At 35.4% G+C, this 18,195-nt stretch overlaps 1 long non-coding RNA gene across 2 annotated transcripts; it reads left to right on the top strand.

Moving 5' to 3' along the window:
* Positions 1 to 15,154: 15,154 nt before the first annotated feature.
* On the top strand, positions 15,155 to 17,807 carry LOC136063641 (uncharacterized). Of its 2 annotated transcripts, none has more exons than XR_010625270.1 (4): positions 15,155 to 15,389; positions 16,157 to 16,231; positions 16,495 to 16,606; positions 17,517 to 17,807. It is a non-coding gene; the product is annotated as an uncharacterized LOC136063641 (long non-coding RNA). The 2 variants fall into 2 exon arrangements; XR_010625269.1 differs by having other exon boundaries at positions 15,157 to 15,389; positions 16,492 to 16,606.
* The last annotated feature ends 388 nt before the right edge of the window (positions 17,808 to 18,195 follow it).

The following is an 18,195-nucleotide window of genomic DNA, read 5'->3' as shown; positions in this document are numbered from 1 at the left end:
GGCTCGATTGGTATTCGATCAATGCTCGATCGATCGAAACTGAAAAATTTTCAGTTTCTAAGTTTTTGACCAATCTATTTTTTATGCATCATTTGTGTTTAGGATTCACATGCATTGCATTGTTTTCTGTATCCATCTTATAGTTTTGCAATCATATCTCTCATTGTTTTCACACATAACATGCATAAAATTTGCTAAATTGGGTACTCAACTTGATTTAAAAATTGATTGATTAATTTTTGAGTTCTTGTACATTTTAGTATATGCCTTTTTTTTTTTTTTTGTGTGAACTGCAGAACATATCTTCTTTAAGAGATATGATGGATAATCAATGTGCAAATATTTTCTCTAGTCATGCAACTATTTATGGGTCACATAGTGTCAAGTTTGCATTTATTGAAAGAGAGAATAATTTTCTTCATGTGTATCCTCAACTTATCAACTTAATTTTTTAAGCTTGGTTTGTGTCTTTTTATTTTCCCCACCTCCTAAATTTTCCCCAAAACTGTTTTTCCCAAAACTTATTTTGTTTTTCCTATTTTTGTAGGGGTAGAAGCTTGGTTTAATCCTTTGATGTTCATAGGGGGAGTTGTCTCTATTTTCTATAGAGTTGAATTATTTTGTGTTCCCTTAATTCTCTTTTTCTCTTGACTTTTGTTGTGTATTTTTTTACTATGGGCACCGATGAGTTGTCTTTATCAATACGTGACAAAAAGGGGGAGATTAGATGAAATATGGGAATATGTGTGGAAAATGCAAGAATGTTTTATTTAGGGGGAGTTGAAATTATTTTTTATGTATCTAACTTAGGGTGAGAGTTAGTTTTCATATTTGTTGTTTTCCTATTTTTTTGTCTTTCTTTCCACACATGCGTTTATGTGTTTGTTGAGTATTTCAAGAAATACAAGTTGATTTAGTTGTGCTGATGTCTACACTTACAACTGATAAATAGTAGTTAGGTTGGATTTTTTGTAATGGGCATTATCTTTGTAAAGAGCTTTTACTTGTAACTTTGAGCATGTGTTTGTGTTTTTTCACGGATTGCCAAAGGAGGAGTTTGTTAGATTCTAAATACTTAGGAACTAATGTATTAGAACTCTAATTTGTATTGTTGGCAAACCATGATCAAAACAAGTTGTTAGTCTTGTTTTAGACTTGCTCAAAGTATGTATTTTATGTAAAGTTGAAATCGAGTTAACTGCAGAATTGAGTGTGCAATTTTGACTGACTCGATCGATCGAAAATTAGACTAAATCGATCAAAAGTCATGCAGATTGTTTTTTCTGCAAAATTTCCAACTCAGCCCTAAGCCTATATGACATGTAGGGTTTTATGTTTTGCCTTAGGTATAAAAGGCAAACCCTAGCCACGATTTAGAGGTGGCTCTATTTACTGTGTGTGTGAATCCCTTGTGAGATCTGATAGGTGGTTGTCTTCACACATGTTTAAGATTATCAAGAAGGAGATTTCATTGAGAGCTTGATGATCATTTAATTGATGCGCTAAAGAGCTTAAAGATACACAAGCGGGAGTGCTTGTACTTGCTGGAAAATCCAAGAAAGAAGGAGTTCGTGGTCTTAGAGCTTACACGTGGTCGTGTCAGTAAGTTTTCTACTGGTGGGTAGTAATAGGATGTTAGTAGTCTAAGTCGCTATTGTAAAATATAATCTTGAGTTGAAAATAATGGTGTCTAGAAGGAAGACACAAATTGGGTCCCAATTGATTGTGCTGATTACATGGATCTTGATGCAATGACTACGCTTTTGGGAGATGCCATCTACAATATAGAAGAAGAGTACTAGGAGGCTTGCCAACATTTGTTGAAAAGTCCATATGAAGCAAGAGCAGATGATGAAGATAAGTAAAGGGGAGAAGCCTTTAGTGATGATGATGAAGGTAGCGACAGCAAGAGTGATAATAGTAGTGACAGCAGCAGTAGTGATAATGGAGATAGTGGGGACAATAACAGCAATGATAGTGATAGTAACAAGAGTTGCAACAAAGATTATGATAGTCAATATAGTGGCAATGATAGGGGAGAACCCTTTAGTGCTAGAAAGGATGAAAATGTAGGATCTTTCTATGAAGACCACTTTGATGATGAGGTAGACTACTATGATGGAGATATAGAGGATGATGTAGAAGCTAAGGATGTAGATATAGAGGACGATATAGAAGTTGAGGATGAAGAAATAGAGGGTGACACAAAAACTAAGGATGCAAATATAGAGGAGGATGCAAAAGCTGAAGGTATTGATTATGATGAATACCTCTATGGGTAGCCCTCGGATTGGAGCTGCATTATTGATGTCATTTCAAGATCTAACAAGCACGGTAGAGAAATTCCTGAGTTAGGGTCATTCCACAATTCAGAACTTGGCTCATTGACCCTATACACTGGGGAAGAAGATGACATAGATGCTAGATTGGCAACACTAGACAAAAAGCTCATGATCCATAGTTTTAGAAACTTAACTCTATAGAATCTTGAAGATGAAGATGAGAGAATGGGAGGGAATGAGTTAGAATCCCCTCCCCCCCCCTTGCGTGTACATCTACCCAAGCAACAAAAGGAAGTAAGATCTGTAATGGACAACATAGAGCACTTGGATGCTTATGTATCTGACAAGCCTATAGACATGGAGGTTGACGGTGAAAGCACAGATTATATGGATGAAGACCCCATGGTACTAACGTTAAAGGAAGAAGGGACTCACTGGGAGCCAACTGGCATTGCTAAAGCCACAATTGAGTTGAAGTACTGGGCTGGAGAAGATCAAGACCGTTGAGCCAATCACCCTTGCTAAAAACATTATCTTTATTCCTATTGAGTCTATCTCTGCTAGTATTGTTGTTCCTATTAAGTTTATTTGTGATCATGTTCCTATAGAGTTTATTCTTGTTGAGTTTGTTAAGAACTCTATTCTTTATAATATGATTTCTAATTCTGCTTATTTGTTGGCTTTGAATGTTTTTATTTTGGAAATTGGAAAAGAAAATTTTAATAATGAGGAATTAAAACAAGGGCATGTAGAACCTATAAAAGAAGAAACTCAACTTATTAACCTTGGAACTGATGATGAAGCTAAAATGGTACAAATAGGTAACACCTTAACCTCCTCTAAGAAAGATGCATTAGTCGCACTACTGGTAGAATTCAAGATAGTATATGCACGGTTATAAGAAGACATGCCTAGAATTGATACAAATATAATGCAATATTGTATTCTGATAGATCCGGCCTTGAACCCAATCAAGCAGAAGCTAAGAAGAATGAAGCCAGAATGGACTCTTAAGATCAAAAAAGAAGTCGAGAAGCAATACAATGCGAGATTTCTAAGGGTGGTCAACTACCTAAAATGGTTAGCTAATGTGGTTATAGTACCTTAAGGATGGAACCTACCCAAAGTATGCAGATAAGAACGACCAATTGACCATCAGTAGGTTGTCCACTAATTACATTATTTGTGATGAAAGGCTTTACAAAAGATCATATGATGGAATTCATCTCCTTTGCGTGATTGCCAAGGAAGCACAACAAATAATTGAGAAGGTTCATGAGTCAAGTTATGGGCCACATATGAATGCATACATGCAGTCACGAAAGATAATAAGACAGGGTTATTACTGAATTACTATGGAAGCAGATTGTACGTTTCATGTTTGAAAATGCCATTGGTGTCAAGTTCATGGAGATCTAAAGCACATGCCACCTATGCCATTACATACCATGGCTTCACCCTAGCCGTTCTCTTCATTGGGAATAGATATTATTGGGAAGATTCACCCAATTGCATCCAATGGCCATGAATTTATACTTGTTGCTATTGATTACTTCACTAAATGGGTGGAGGCTGCCTCATACAGGGTTTTGAACTCAAAGAAATTTGCTCAATTTATTCAGACTAATATCATTTGTAGATATGGGGTACTGCATGTTGATACCGTATTTTGTCCGCCCTCAATTTACATGCCAGACCCCAAAAATCCAAAATAATATTATTTTCTCTCCATGAGGCCGCGAGAACATCTAGAATTACATGGCACAACCCGTTCGGACACTAGAGCACCCAAAGTGCATTTTTCAGCTAAAATGACCGAAATGCCCTAGACAACCCTGGGTTAACCGAAAGTCAAACAAAGTCAAAATCCCCTCAAAACAGCACCTTTCATAGTTCTACATCAAACTTAAGCTTCTCGGAGTTTTTTTGGCAACTTTGACCAAGTTTGATCCAGAGTTGACTCTTAGTGGGCCATAAAAACTCTAATTTTGATTCAGTCGTCCCTAAAATCTCTAATTTTGATCCGGCCATTAGAACGGGTTGAACCTAACACCATTGCAAAAATCATTGTGAAAATTATCAAATTCTCATTCCAACGACTATTCATGGGTCAAAATCAGAGTTCGAACGGTCGAGATATCATGAAAACTGGGTTAACGCACCTATCGATACACCACTAACTTTTGATCCGACCGTTGGGTTTTCAAGTTCCATACCTTTTTAGAAACTAGAAGTCAGGATCTTTCCAGAAGTGTCAAGATCAACCCAATTCGAGACCATTTGAAGGCGGTGGCCCTTGAAGGGCCATTGCCTCGTAATCCATGTCGGGGCTATAAAAGGCCCCAGGCACCTCCAAACCCACCAAAAAAAAAAAAAAAAAAAAAAAAAAGCCGAAAAGGACATGAAAGCCAATCCAAAAACACATGAAAGCCTCTGTCCCAAACACAAAAACACATAAAAGCCTCTTGATTCTTCTCTTCACCAAAAGTACAAGGTGTTGTCCTTATACCTAATCTTCTTTTCCTTGGTTCTATGCATTGGATTTGGGGTTTAGGGGTGTGGATGTAGCTTTTTTTAGCCACTATCCACACCCCTAACTTTCTAAATCTTTTTTTAGCATTTATCTTGCTCTCTTTGCCTTAATAACATGATTTATTGCTTATCTAGCATGATTCTTGCTTTATCTTGCTTTTAGCATGATTTTTAGCTTATTTCCATATGCTTCCATGTTTGTTCATGTGTTAGTTGCCCTTCTACATGTTCTATGCTTTATGCCATGCTTTAGATGCTTAGATCTTTTCTTTCACATGTGTTGATGTTTGGGTCTACGTGCTTACATGCTTGATATTATGTCTCTAGCTATGCCTTGCTTAGATCTACATGTTTGTATGCATGTTCTATGCTCCTATGCCTATGTCTATGCATTCACATGATTGTGTGCTTGGATTTGTGTTCTTCCATGCTTTTATGCAGACATCAACATGCTTACATATGCATTTCCATGCTTATATGTGTAGATTGGTGTGTTTACATGCTTAGATTAATGTTCTCTGCATGCTTTATGCCATCATCTATGTGCTTGCGTGCTTCATGCCATGGTAATGTGCTTAGGCGTAGACCTTGTTTGTCATGCCATGCCATGTGCTATTGTAGCCCTTTTGTTTCTTTTATCGCATTTTCTTGTGTTTTGGCCTACTAGTTCGGACTCGATCTAGACCCTATGGTGTTTGTCATCATCTGTACACCAAGGCCCACATAAAAGGGTTTGGATCACCCCTATTTGCATGTCTATGCTTGCTTGCTTCTATGCTTTATGCTCTATGTTAACCTTTCTAGCTCTAGGTTTGCCATGCTTGGTGCCCTTCGTGGGCTTGATATTGTTTGTTTACATCTGACGCTCATGAGGCCCTGTTTGGATGTGAAAATTTGGGAAGTATCTCTGAATGTCGGGTTGCTTCGTACATACCCTTCTCTTTTTGCTCTATGCGATGCTATGCTTACCATGTTTGTTCGCACCACCCGTTGGCTTTTTATACATCTTTACACACTTGCTCACATGTCCATGCATGAGTCTTGCTTGCTAGTATGTCGTCCATGCTTCAACACAATAAAGTTATGGACATTCAATCCAAGCCTACATTTTTCCGTCGCGGACACCACCTTTCGTTTGCTTTCTTGCTTGTTTGCCTTTTCGCTTGTTTGCTTGCTTTCTTGTTTCTTTCCTTGCCATGTCTATCATGCTTATCAGCTTTATGCCTCTTTCATATGCTCTTTGCATCTTTTCCCTCCATTTCTTGTCTGCTAGTTTCTTGTCTTTGCCTTTGCATGTACACACATGGAGCGAGGACGCATGAGCTAGGGCACAGTCTCCTAGGTGCAAGCAAAAAGGAAGAGGATGCGAGCATGTGGATATAAGCCAAGCGGCTATTTTCAATGGATTTGGGGTCTAGCCTCTCCCATTCAGTTATGTACTGTTTTCAACTCCCTTCCTTCCTCCCTAATTTCTCTCTTAGATGGGTTGTATTAGGTATATCATGCCATGTACCATTCATCCTCATCTCTAAAGTATGGTGACCCCTGCTTACTTTCCTACATCTATATTTTGGGTCATGCTCTAAGGATGTAGGCATTTACTTTCTTGCTCTATGTGCTTGCTTGTGCATGATGTATGTATATACATACCTACTAGCCCCTTCCGGTGTGATTGTCACAGTCCATGTCACCTAAGGCAAAGGGATGCCTAATTTCCGCCGTGAAAGTAAGGTGACATGTCGCCATATTTTCGCCGTGGAAATCTGGTACTTTGCCCAAATGCCTTAGGAAAGCATAGAATAGGACCACACCCATTCAACAGCCAAATCTCAAAGTCGCCCATGCATGCAAAGCCCTAAAAGCCAATCCAAAATCATGTTTTTTACTACCAATCTATGAAAATTAATGTTTTATTAAAAAAAAAAAAAAAAAAAAGGACTGTCCTTGGACAGGTATTGTAGGGTGCCTAACACTTTCCCCACACGTAACCAAACTTCTGAACTCAAGAATCAAGATTTTTTTCCATCCACATTAGATTAGGAAAAATGCCCTTTTTCTTAGACTAGGATCGATAATAAAATCAACTAGAAACAGGTGACCAATCACACTTTAGAAAAACATAATGATTGGTGGCGACTTCACTTACCTTTGGTAACTTCTTTAAAATTTGGCCAAGATTCCTGCCACACCTCCAAAGGTAGACAAATACCTTCCTCCACTGAGAGAGAGAGAGAGAGAGAGGGAGAGAGAGAGAGCACCCGAAGCTTCGTGCGAACCACATCGATCATCGAGAGGGGCCTCTAATAGGCCTCGAGTGCGTGGGAGCATCACCACGGCGAGTGGTCGAACGAAGGCCCTATGGCAGTTTTCTAGCCGTTCGCGGCCCGACCATCGACACTACATGAAATTATTTAAGACAATGGGTTACATTTCAAAGGAGAAACAAAAAAGCTACTTCGACAGTTCAATATTCAGCACCATAAATCCTCATCCTACCGTCCTCAAACCAATGGAGCAATTAAGGCTGCAAATAAGAATATAGAGCGAATTTTGAAAAAGAGCATGAAGAACTACAAGGATTGGCATCTATAGTTACCTTATGCACATTGGGGATATAGGACATCAATTCGGTCCTCCACAAGAGCCACTCCTTATTCATTGGTGTATGGGATGGAGGCGGTCCTTCCCATTGAAATGGGTATTCGTTCATTGAGAACAGTATTGGAGAGTGAAATCTCCAAAGTAGATTGGTTTCAGAGTAGATATGACCAATTATGCATGATGGATGAGAAGAGACTCAAGGCCTTGTATCACATTCAAGGTTATCAAAGGAGACATAGAAAAGCTTTTGACAAGAAGGTAAGAGAAAGGGATCTAAAGATAGGAGATTTAGTGTTGAAGGAGATTCGAGCCCCAATTCAGGAAACAAACAGGAAGTTCAAGCGAAATTGGGTAAGTCCATATATTATCAAGCAGATATACTTTGGGGGAGTAGTAAAGTTGATGGACTTAGATGCAAACCCTTTTACTGAGCCAACCAATATGGATCAATTGACAAAGTAATATGTCTAAAGTGGTAGTCCAAAAGTGGTTGTAAATTATGTTATTTTCTTTCCTAGGTTTAGCTTAAAAAAAAAGAAAAAGAAAAAAAGAGGTAGGTTGAAAACCTAAAAGGGTGACCTACGCAAAAGGAGAGTAAAACAAAAGAAAAGAAAAAAAAAAAAGAAAAAAAAAAAGTGAGAGAGCCTGCTAGGTTAAAAACTCGAAAGGGCGGCTTAGGCAAAAGTTAAGGCAAATAAAATGAGCTACGTGATGACCTGATCCTTCTATCATGGAGTTACATAGGCAACCATATATTGGTCAGGTCACAACTTCCCCATACCCACCATTTACCCATCAAGCACAATAAAGAAAAAAATTGTTTCCAAAATTTAACCATTTCATTAAACCATGCCATTACACAAACCTTAAAACCCAAATCTTAAACCAAACTCTAAAAAAACAAAACCAAACCCCAAAAGGCCAAACCCTAAATAGAACCCTAAAACCAAAAGTCCTAAGTAATTCCTAAACCTAAGAGTTTCACACCAACTTTTAAAATAAACATGTTCAAAGCTAAAAATAAGAGAATCATTTCTTCTTTAGTCTTTTCTCTTTTGGTTGTTTGTTGGTTCCATTTGCGGTAGGTACTTTGTCTCTCCTATTCCTTGGTCATCCTGTGGAAGTGAACATTAACAAAATATTGATCTACTCAATCAGTCATGTCCAAGCCCAACAACATATTCCTTACAGAAATAGGATTTGTGTCCACAAGAGTGAAAGGTTTTCTTTCTCTTCCATCAAGCCTTCCACCTGGCATTCCTTGTTCATATTGGAATTGTCTCAAGAGGCTATCAACCTTATAGAAAGTGGCCATACTTAATTCAACTATGAAGATGTGATCTAATCCCGAGGACCACAACAGAGGAGGTGGGCACTTCCACCAATAACAATTCCATCGAATGGAGACACTAGATTTCTTGTTTAGAAATTTCACCCAATTACTTTCGGTTTGACACTCGGTCTTAGGAACAGCCCTACAGAGAAAATTGCTAGGACCATAATTGGCAACAATAGGAGTAGCAATCATGTCCAGTCTTTCCATCAACCATATCTGCAAAGTTAAGGGACTCCCAAGGAATTGTTGTGACTCTCCACCAAGAAATGTAGAATCCAGTCCTAAAAGAGTTTCTACCATGATCAGAGAAGCAGGATTATCACCATCCACAACTTGACTCACAATACCTAAGGCTTGAGCATCCATAAAGACAAGTCTTCCAAAGTAAAGCAAAAATTCTCCCATGAAGCAAAGAGCTAAGCCAAAATTTTTCTACAGGTTGTCAAATACACCATGAGTACGTTTATCAATAAGTCTTTAACAACTACATGAAGATTCACCATGTGGCCTTCAATAATACTGCTGGTAATTGAAGTAGAAAGTCATAGAGTGTAAGACAAGATCTCCCTATGTTTGTGATCACAGGAAACTGCTACGAATTTTTTGCTAGGATCATAACCCAGAATATCAAAAAATTATTCAATTGTAGGACAAAGTTTAGTAGTTTTAAACCGGAATACGTGATTTTTAGTATTCCAAAACTTCATGGAAGCACAAAGAAAATCCCATTTGATCTTGACATTCCTTAGAGCTTTGATCCCCTCTAGCCTATAGGCTGTGAAACTGGTCTTTGTGATAAAATCAAAGCTACGAACCCATCTATTGATATCATGTATAGTTGAATGAGGAAAATTTTGATTGTTAGCCATGAATAATTCTTGCATGTGATTGCTGTTTCTTGATAACTTTGATGCAGAGATTTGTTTGCAGGTTTATAGCTAAAATAAGCTCCCTTAGTCTCTAATTAGGTTTAAAGAGTTCGCAGCTGACTGGGAAAGTGTTTCATAGTCCCAAACAAAGAAAATATTTTTCAAAAAATGCAGAAAATGCGTTAGAAAAACGCGAGGAGTTAGGGCAAAATTGGGTGTGCCTGTCGACACCCTAAAGTGTTGATTGGCACCCAGCCCAACCATGACCTAATCGCCTTATTCTATGTTTTCGTGTACTTTATAGGTCCGTTTTGGCTCTATTTTTCATTGAAAAAAGTGGTTGTGCAATAAAAAATTCTCCAAAATTCACATGGATTGTCAAACTAGGGCATTTAGGTTATGACTTGCTCATTCTTCAAAAATTATTACCTACATCATTTGTTTCAAAAGAGATACGAGAAAATTAACCAAATCAAAGTCAATCATCCTTTTTTAAAAAAAGAAAAAAGAAAAAGAAAAAAGAAACCCATATCTCAAAAATAAAAGGTCATCAAGCATAAGTTCTCAGACTAGGGGCATTCAGCTATGCTTCATTCAGGTAAGTACAAATCACATCAAAGTGGTTAGATAAGTTCAAATTCTTTACTATAGAGATTTATTAGGTGAATTCTAAACTTGTCTCATCTAAGTTTCAAGAAGACTAGAAGCAATCCAAAGATAAAGAGCTAAGAACGGAAGTTAATACAAATTGTCTAAGGAATTCGTTTTTTGTCTTTGCAAGAAAATTAAAATAAAAGTCAAGCATCATTTAGACTTCAGGTCCGCCTATGAGAAGATCTCCTAGACCCACCCCTAGAGGAGCCACCCTCAGTGCCTCCTTCTTGACTTGCATAAAATCGAGATTCTCATTTCCAGATCTGAAATTCAAGAGCTTTGATTCTCTCCTCCAGGGATCTTGTGTTGGCATTAGCAATTACCATTTAATTGCTCTAAAAAACCACTAGAGATAAGTATTAAGTCCATTACCATGGAGTTCAAGCAAAAAGCATTAAGGAAGCATCATCTTTTACCCAGTTCATTGAGCACGTATTGAGAGGATTAAGTGCGTGCCACCAACTGCAAACCTCCAATCATCCGCATGCTTTCTTCCACAAGATCAACACCAACTTGAAGCACAAGTCCAAAAATTTTAAAATAATTAAATGAACAAGAATGAGGACGAGAGGACTAAAGGATCCAGGAATATACTGGGTCATTCAAAAGGACATTTGGGGTATACTTTGGCTCATCTAGATTCATAGAGTTAAATGATCAATCAAGGTTCATTACTTCATATTGCCATGTGGGAAAATGAGGATATGTCTCCATGAAAGAACTAAAAGAACCATCAACATAGCTATGAGGAGGATTCTCCTCCTCTTCAAAGGATGAAACCTAAATGTGCAACATGCAAATATTTTCGTAAGAGGCAAAGCCCAAATTTTCAAACCAAGATAGAGAAAGCTTTCAGTCACCTTAGATTCAGACCAAGATAGAGAAACACCTTGGTTGCCTCACATTTTCAGACCGAGATAGAGAAAGCTCTCAGTTACCCCAGATTTAGGCCGAGATAGAGAAATCTCTTAGTCACCTCAGTTGCCTTAGATTCAAACCGAGATAGAGAACCTCTTAGTCGCCCTAGATTTAGACTGAGATAGAAAAGCCTCTCAGTTGCCTCAGATTCAGACTAAGATAGAGAAGCCTCTAAGTCACCCCAGATTCAGACCGAGATAGCAAAGCCTCTTAGTCGCTGCAAATTCAGACCATAATAAAGAAAGCACTCAATCACCTCAAATTTTCAGATCAAGCAAATATAGTTTTCGATTGCCTCATCAACATTCAAGATTCAATTCAGGTTCATCAATTATCAAGTAGATCAAGTATTCATAGTTCTCATTTTTCAAAACTAAAAAACACTAGTTCTATGTCCCAAGGTTTTAGGTTTTAGGGCTAGGTAATCTTTGGAAAGTCAACCTCGATTAAATCATGGCCACTAAAATTAGTGTCTTTATTTTCCATTGACATTCGCTTTGCAAGCTCTGCCGATGAGGGGAATTTTGTAGACACTTGATTTCGCACCCATAATTTAATGTTGGAAGATGGCTTAAATGACCATTCATATACCTAAAAAAATTAGAGCTGCATTACTTGCATTAATTCATTCATTGCATATCGTAAAAATGATTTTGAGATTCTACTGGTCACAACGGTATGCCCGATTCCCAAATCGGACCGTCGAATTGAAAGATATCACATGATCAATTTTTCATAGTCTACATGCTGTGTGTGTGAGTAAAATTGATCACATGTGACTAATTTAAATTAATTCTGATTGGCTAAACAATTTAATTTAATTAAATAATTTGGTGATTGGTTGTTGGTTGTTGTAAAAAATAAGCCTGCTTGCATATGAATAAAATGGATAATCAAATAACAAAGAAATTTTTGATAATTAAGTCTTTTTAGAATATTTATCAATAAGATAATTATTACTTTAATGACCTGATTATCAAGATAAAAGGGATTACTTTTAGAATATGAATTAAAAACGCATCTAGGTGCAATCCCTGAGTAAAAAAATCCTCAAAAAAGAGTCTAAATCAAACCAAAATTGAAAAAGGGACTCGGCATCCAAGAAGGCCAATTGGCACTCTTGGAGTGCCGATTGGCACAAACTCAAGGCTTGGCCCGTGAACTTTCTGACTAAGATAAAACCAATCTTGTTTAATTTTTTTGGGATAATGATGCATTTCAATTCGTCTATAATCTAATTCAAATTATTTTTCAAGCATCCAACCTCTATAAATAGAGGAAAAAGATTAGAAGTCAGGGCCTTCTTTTTCTGTCTTCCTTGCTCCCCTTACTTTAAAGACGTTTTGGAAGCCTTGGCTTTAAGAATTTCTATTTTGTAAGTAAAATATTTTAGATCTCAAAGAAGTGAAAATTTCTTTGATTTCTAAAATATTCTTGTGTTGAAGGGTACACTCATGCAAGTAGGTATTTAATTTTGGTCTTGTTCAAATTTTTCTTTTTTCTTAATTGATATGTTTGTGTTGTTCATTGCATTTTTTTTAATGAATATGTGTCTGATGTCATTATCAATATGATCTTATTCACAATTTATATATGCCATGTTCATATGTTTAGTTGGAATTTTCTTTAGTTGATTAACATGTTTTAATTCTTCTTTAATTTCAAAATATGCAATTAATCACCAAATCTTTTTTTTTTAAACAAAAACAAATCTGTATTTTCCTTAAGTTTAGATCTAAAATGTTTTCTGAAATCTTTTCCAAAACAAAGACAAGTTTGTATTTTCATTAAATATAGATCTACAATTTTCCTGAATAATAAACTGGTCTGTATTTTTAATAAATATAGATCTGAAATTTTTTCTGAAAAAAAATGGTTTGTATTTTGATTGAATAAAGATTTGAATTTTTCAAGCATACAAAACAGATATGTATTTTCATTAAATTCAGTTATGAACTTTTTTATAATAAAAATGGTTTTCTTCCTAAATAAAAATTGTAGATTTTGGATTTTCAAAGAATGAAGTAATATTTAAGTTTGGTTTTTTTTTTTTTTTTTTTTAATTTTTTAAATTTTTATTTTTAATGTCGTTGTAATATCATGCATCTTTTGAAAGGGTATATAACAGTCATTTAGAGTCTAGAAGACCAAACCCTGTCTGGGCAGAATGGGTGCCTAACACCTTCTCATTCCCTAACCTAGCCTCGAACTTAAGTTTTTGGATAGTAAACTAGTGTTTTATCTTTCTTTTCTTTTTTTTTTTTTTTTTTGGTAGATTGTAACTAGGATCAAAGCCTCATAATTTTCCAATTGGGGGAGATTGTAAAGTTGTGATTTACAACTATGTTTTATATTGGCTTTATTCCATGACAAAAAGTGTTGTAATTGTTTAATTTTGTTCCTTGTATTTTGTGGGATTTTATTGTGTTGGGTTTAGTATTAAGTTGGTGAAGACATAAGCTTAATTGAAGATTAGTGCATTTCACAACTAGCTCGCGAGAACTTCGCGAGAAGGATTCCCATGAAAAGGGCATGTGAGGAGCATATGATTGGAACCTGAAAAGTCATGCCAGGCTATCGTTTTTGCGAGTGTCTCGTAGGTAAGGCCTTTCCACAAGGTAGTCGCGAAACATTCTGCCTAGAGGATTTTAATGTGTGACTTTCTCACCCTTCACCCATACTATATATACCTCATTACCCATAAATGTAAAAGAGGCAATTTAGAGAGAAAAACCTAGATAGGTTTTCTACACACACACACCCATCTTTAGAGAGAGAGCTACTCATCCTTAGTGAGAAATCATTGTAGCCTCTTCTCCTTCCCTCTCCCATTGTCATACCTTGAGAGGAGATTTTTACCCAAACACAACTCACATGTATTCAGTATGTAGAGAGTGTTTTAGAGCTTGGGAAGTTTTGGGGATTTGCCAAGAAGCCAGTGAGGCTTGGTGGATGCAATCGGGCGTATTGCGGGATCCGAAAAGCTAGATAAGACACAGTTCCGAGAAGCCTTATTGGAGTAGGAGCTTAGAGGGTCTCTTGCTAACTCATGTATCCAAACTAATTGTCTAGTGGATCGATTTACCACTTGGAGGGCATGGAGAGGTTTTTCGCCAATTCTTCGGTTTCCTCTTCAATAACACATCACCGTGTTATCTTATGTTTGCATCTCTTTTTCTTACTCTTGTGCTTTACTTTTATTGTTTGTTGTTCATGTTTATGCACTAAAGTAGTATTGGTTGATTGTGCTTTATTTAATCTTATTTTCGCACTTAGATAAGTTAGAGTAAAAGCAATCTAGCCATTATTTTTAATTGGGGGTCTAAATAAGCTCTTGTGTTTTCAATACTTTTTCGAGCTTTCAGACTATAACTAGGAAAAAAAAAATCTATATTGAGGAACTATTTTGTTTATTATTATTTGTGTTGGCTATGGCATAACCCAAATAGGAATAATCAAACTCATTACATATCTCATATTAAGAAATTAACACAAATCACAAAGAGAATTTCAAAATACAAAAATAATTAACACCAGTAATGTCAAACTCTAAATAATCGGAACATAAAGTAATTTTTGAAATAAAATTACTACTTATTTTAGAATTTATTATTTCTTTTTATTTAATAATTTTGTTTAATTATTTTTAGAAAACAATTTAGCTTACATATGAATCTTCATCAAACCGTGTATCACATAGGAATAATACTAGTATATAATTATATATTATATATAAAGTAGAAGCCTTTTCCAAAAATTAAGGAAGTGCTACCATGTAGGAAAAATGCCCATCTAAAATTCTGCATGTTCATAATTAAAAATCAATAAATTACATTGTTTCACAACGTTATAACACTTTAATAGCTCTCCGGTATAAAATGAAAACAAATCGGTTAAAATACAATTAAAAGACTTGCAATAATCCACCCCCTCCCAAAAAAAAAAAAAAAAACTTGCTATACATAGAGAGGAGATCATAGAGTTCATAGACGTCAATGTTTGTTCCCTCGCCTGCCATAGACACCAGAACCACAAGCACTCAGAGAAAGAGTTCGTAAGCCAACCAAGCCTAGCCAGCACCATCAGTTTTCCTACCACAACCATTCCTTCGCCATACTCAGACCTCCAAAATTGCAAGGACACAAGATACAATCCGTATGGCGCACCATTACCAAAAGATCGTTGGAACTACCACCGGTAAAGTTTTTTTTTTTTTTTTTTTTTTTTTTTTTTTTCCCTTATTTCTTAGATTTGTGAATGAAATATGACATAGTTTTGGGTAGTATTGTTTAATTGATTTATATTTAGGTATTTAGGTTACATTAGGTTCTGATTTGTATAAGATTAAAGAAGAACCTTATTAGTATTCTCTGTATTGTCCCTTTTAAGCTATCTTTATTTATTTTTTCCTTGGAGAGAGAGGGAGGCAGAAATGGTTAACACAAAAAACACCAACAATGCCAATGAAGCAGTAATGTGTTTTCCTTTTCTTTTATTCGATTCATTCATACCCCTTAACATCAAGTTTTTTGTTTTTTAAACTAATGCAATTTGATCAAACTTACCCAATCAAACAAAAAGAAAGTATTTTTGGGACACCCATGCCAAAAATACTAAGAAAGTATTTTTGGCATGTGTTTTCTTAAAAATGATTTCAGAGAATAAAAATGGTTTATTTGTCTTATTATGTTTGCACTAATGTTGGTATTGTCGTATTGGTACCGAGACAGTATTTTAGATTGGTCTATTATTGTTGTTAACCATCAAAATGTTGGAATTTTAGATTGGTCTAATGTTGGTATTGTTCATGTGGTTGTTTAGGTCTATGTTGGTAGCAATGATTGTAATACATGCATTTTTTGTTCATGCGACACTAGCCTCCATGAATCCAAGTGTTCTTGTTTCTCTTACACATACACTAGATGTTTGATAAAATTTCTAAGTGATTTTTTTTGTTATTCTAGAAGTCATAATACTTGGAGATTGGTAAGGAAGAAGACAAGTAAGGAATGCGATGCTGTGTTGTTGATTTAATCAAGGTAGGATGTGTTTGTTGGCTTTATTTTCTCAATGTCATTTTTATGGAATGTAAAAACATGACTGGCTAGGTTGCTTATGCCTCTAGACAATTAAAGAATTTTGAACAAAAATTATCCAACTCATGATTTCGAATTGGCTACTGTAGTTTTTGCTTCAGATCTGATGGTAAAGTATTGAGTGTTAATAATTGGCCTTTGGTTACAAAATTGTACACTTAAAGTTTACTTTTGGCTAACTATGAAAACAAAAATGGTTAAAGTAGGAGGGAGTGGATGTGGATGACATGAAGAAATGGTTGAAGGAAATGGAGGAAGAAGTGGCTACACTACATGAGATGCAAGCCAAGGTTGAATCCCATATGGATTCCGCTCAAGGTTTTCTCTTCTTCTTTTTTTTTTTTTTGTTTTTTTTTTTGTTTTTTTTTTTGTTTGGGGGTTTAATTACACAATGTCAGAGATTATGATTTTTATTCCATTGATTAAATTTTTATTGAAATTGATTACAAATATAGAAAATGTTAAAGATTGAAGTAGTATCATTATATGGGTTGGAGCATATGCCTCAAATTGGTGTAATGGTTTCAATTTGAATATGACTGGAAAGAATTTTAGGAAATAATTATGGATTATGAGGGTGATAGTCTTTTGGAGTCCCAAAATCCCTATAAAAAATTTACGGACTATCAATTTTCATTATCTGAGCTATTCTTTATTTATCATCTTGGATACCTTTTTCTTCCTTTTTTCTAGATGTATGTTTCCAATTCTTAGTGCATTTTTCATCCAATCCTCATGAAAAATAAGATTGTCTTAAATTTATATATGTTTAGCACTTGCCTTTGGTGTTTGGGTGGTATTGCTATCTTTGTGGCTTGGAGTACTCTGTTACTTTTGAGTAAACAAGTAATTTTTTGGGGACTATTCTTTCTTCCCAAGTCAATTATATTACATATAAGATCCTTTATAAAAGTTCAAGTTCACCTGTTAAATTTGCTACCTTAATTTAATGTAGCACACATCGAACAAAGCTAGGAAATGTTTAGTTTTTAGTTTTTCTTCTTTTCCTATTACTAACCAATCATATTGATAGTTTATGCTTGATGTGTTAGTGTACAATATTGTTGATTAAAATCATAATGGTTGTTGGGGTTGTACTACTCTTTGTATTTCTATGATTGGTAACGTAGAGGTAACAACCATATAGTTTATATCTATTTTATGCAATTTGTTCTACCAAAAGAAAAAAAAAAGAAGTTATAATTTGAGTTGGATTTCTTTGTCACAGGGATTGTGCTAAGCTATTGATTTGCTTCCACTACCCCACTACAAAAACCAAATTGAAGGTGAGACATCGAAAATCCCACATCCTTAATGCGATGGTGTTGCTCTTTTCATCCTAGACTGATCAGGGAGACATTATCCAAATCATATTTATTTGTAGCCTTACCATATAATGGAGATGTGGTTAATTTCTTTTTGGTTGTAAGCTATTAGAATCTTTTGATTAGTAGATATTATTGAATGTACCCAGAAAAGTATTGTATTAGAAAGAAATAACAAGCTCACATTCTTTTTACATCCAAGGGATAGAACTATAATTATTAGATGATAATGTTAGATGTAAATGTCTAAAATAGCTTTCAAATTCAAAACAAGAAACAAAACATGTAAATAACTAGACAAGAGATGGCAATTAGTAAGATACTAAGATTGTTTCTATTGGAGCGATCATTTCAAAAGTTGCAATGAACATTAAAATAGAGGGCAGAAACTTGAAGATATTAACACATGATTTTCTGGTAATTAATGTCAGCCTTTGAATTTGACATAATATTATGTAGTTTGATTATTCCATGTCCAAAATTTTTCTGTTCTCATAATAAACTAAATGCTATTGTTATTTGAGAGAGGAAGAGTGCCTAATGTATGCTTATTGTGAAAGATTTTCTTTGTAACTATTAGTT

Source organism: Quercus suber, unplaced genomic scaffold (assembly GCF_002906115.3).
Source record: "Quercus suber isolate HL8 unplaced genomic scaffold, Cork oak 2.0 scaffold_21, whole genome shotgun sequence".
NCBI classification, from domain to species: domain Eukaryota; kingdom Viridiplantae; phylum Streptophyta; class Magnoliopsida; order Fagales; family Fagaceae; genus Quercus; species Quercus suber.
This window is presented reverse-complemented; position numbering and strand designations above follow the sequence as displayed.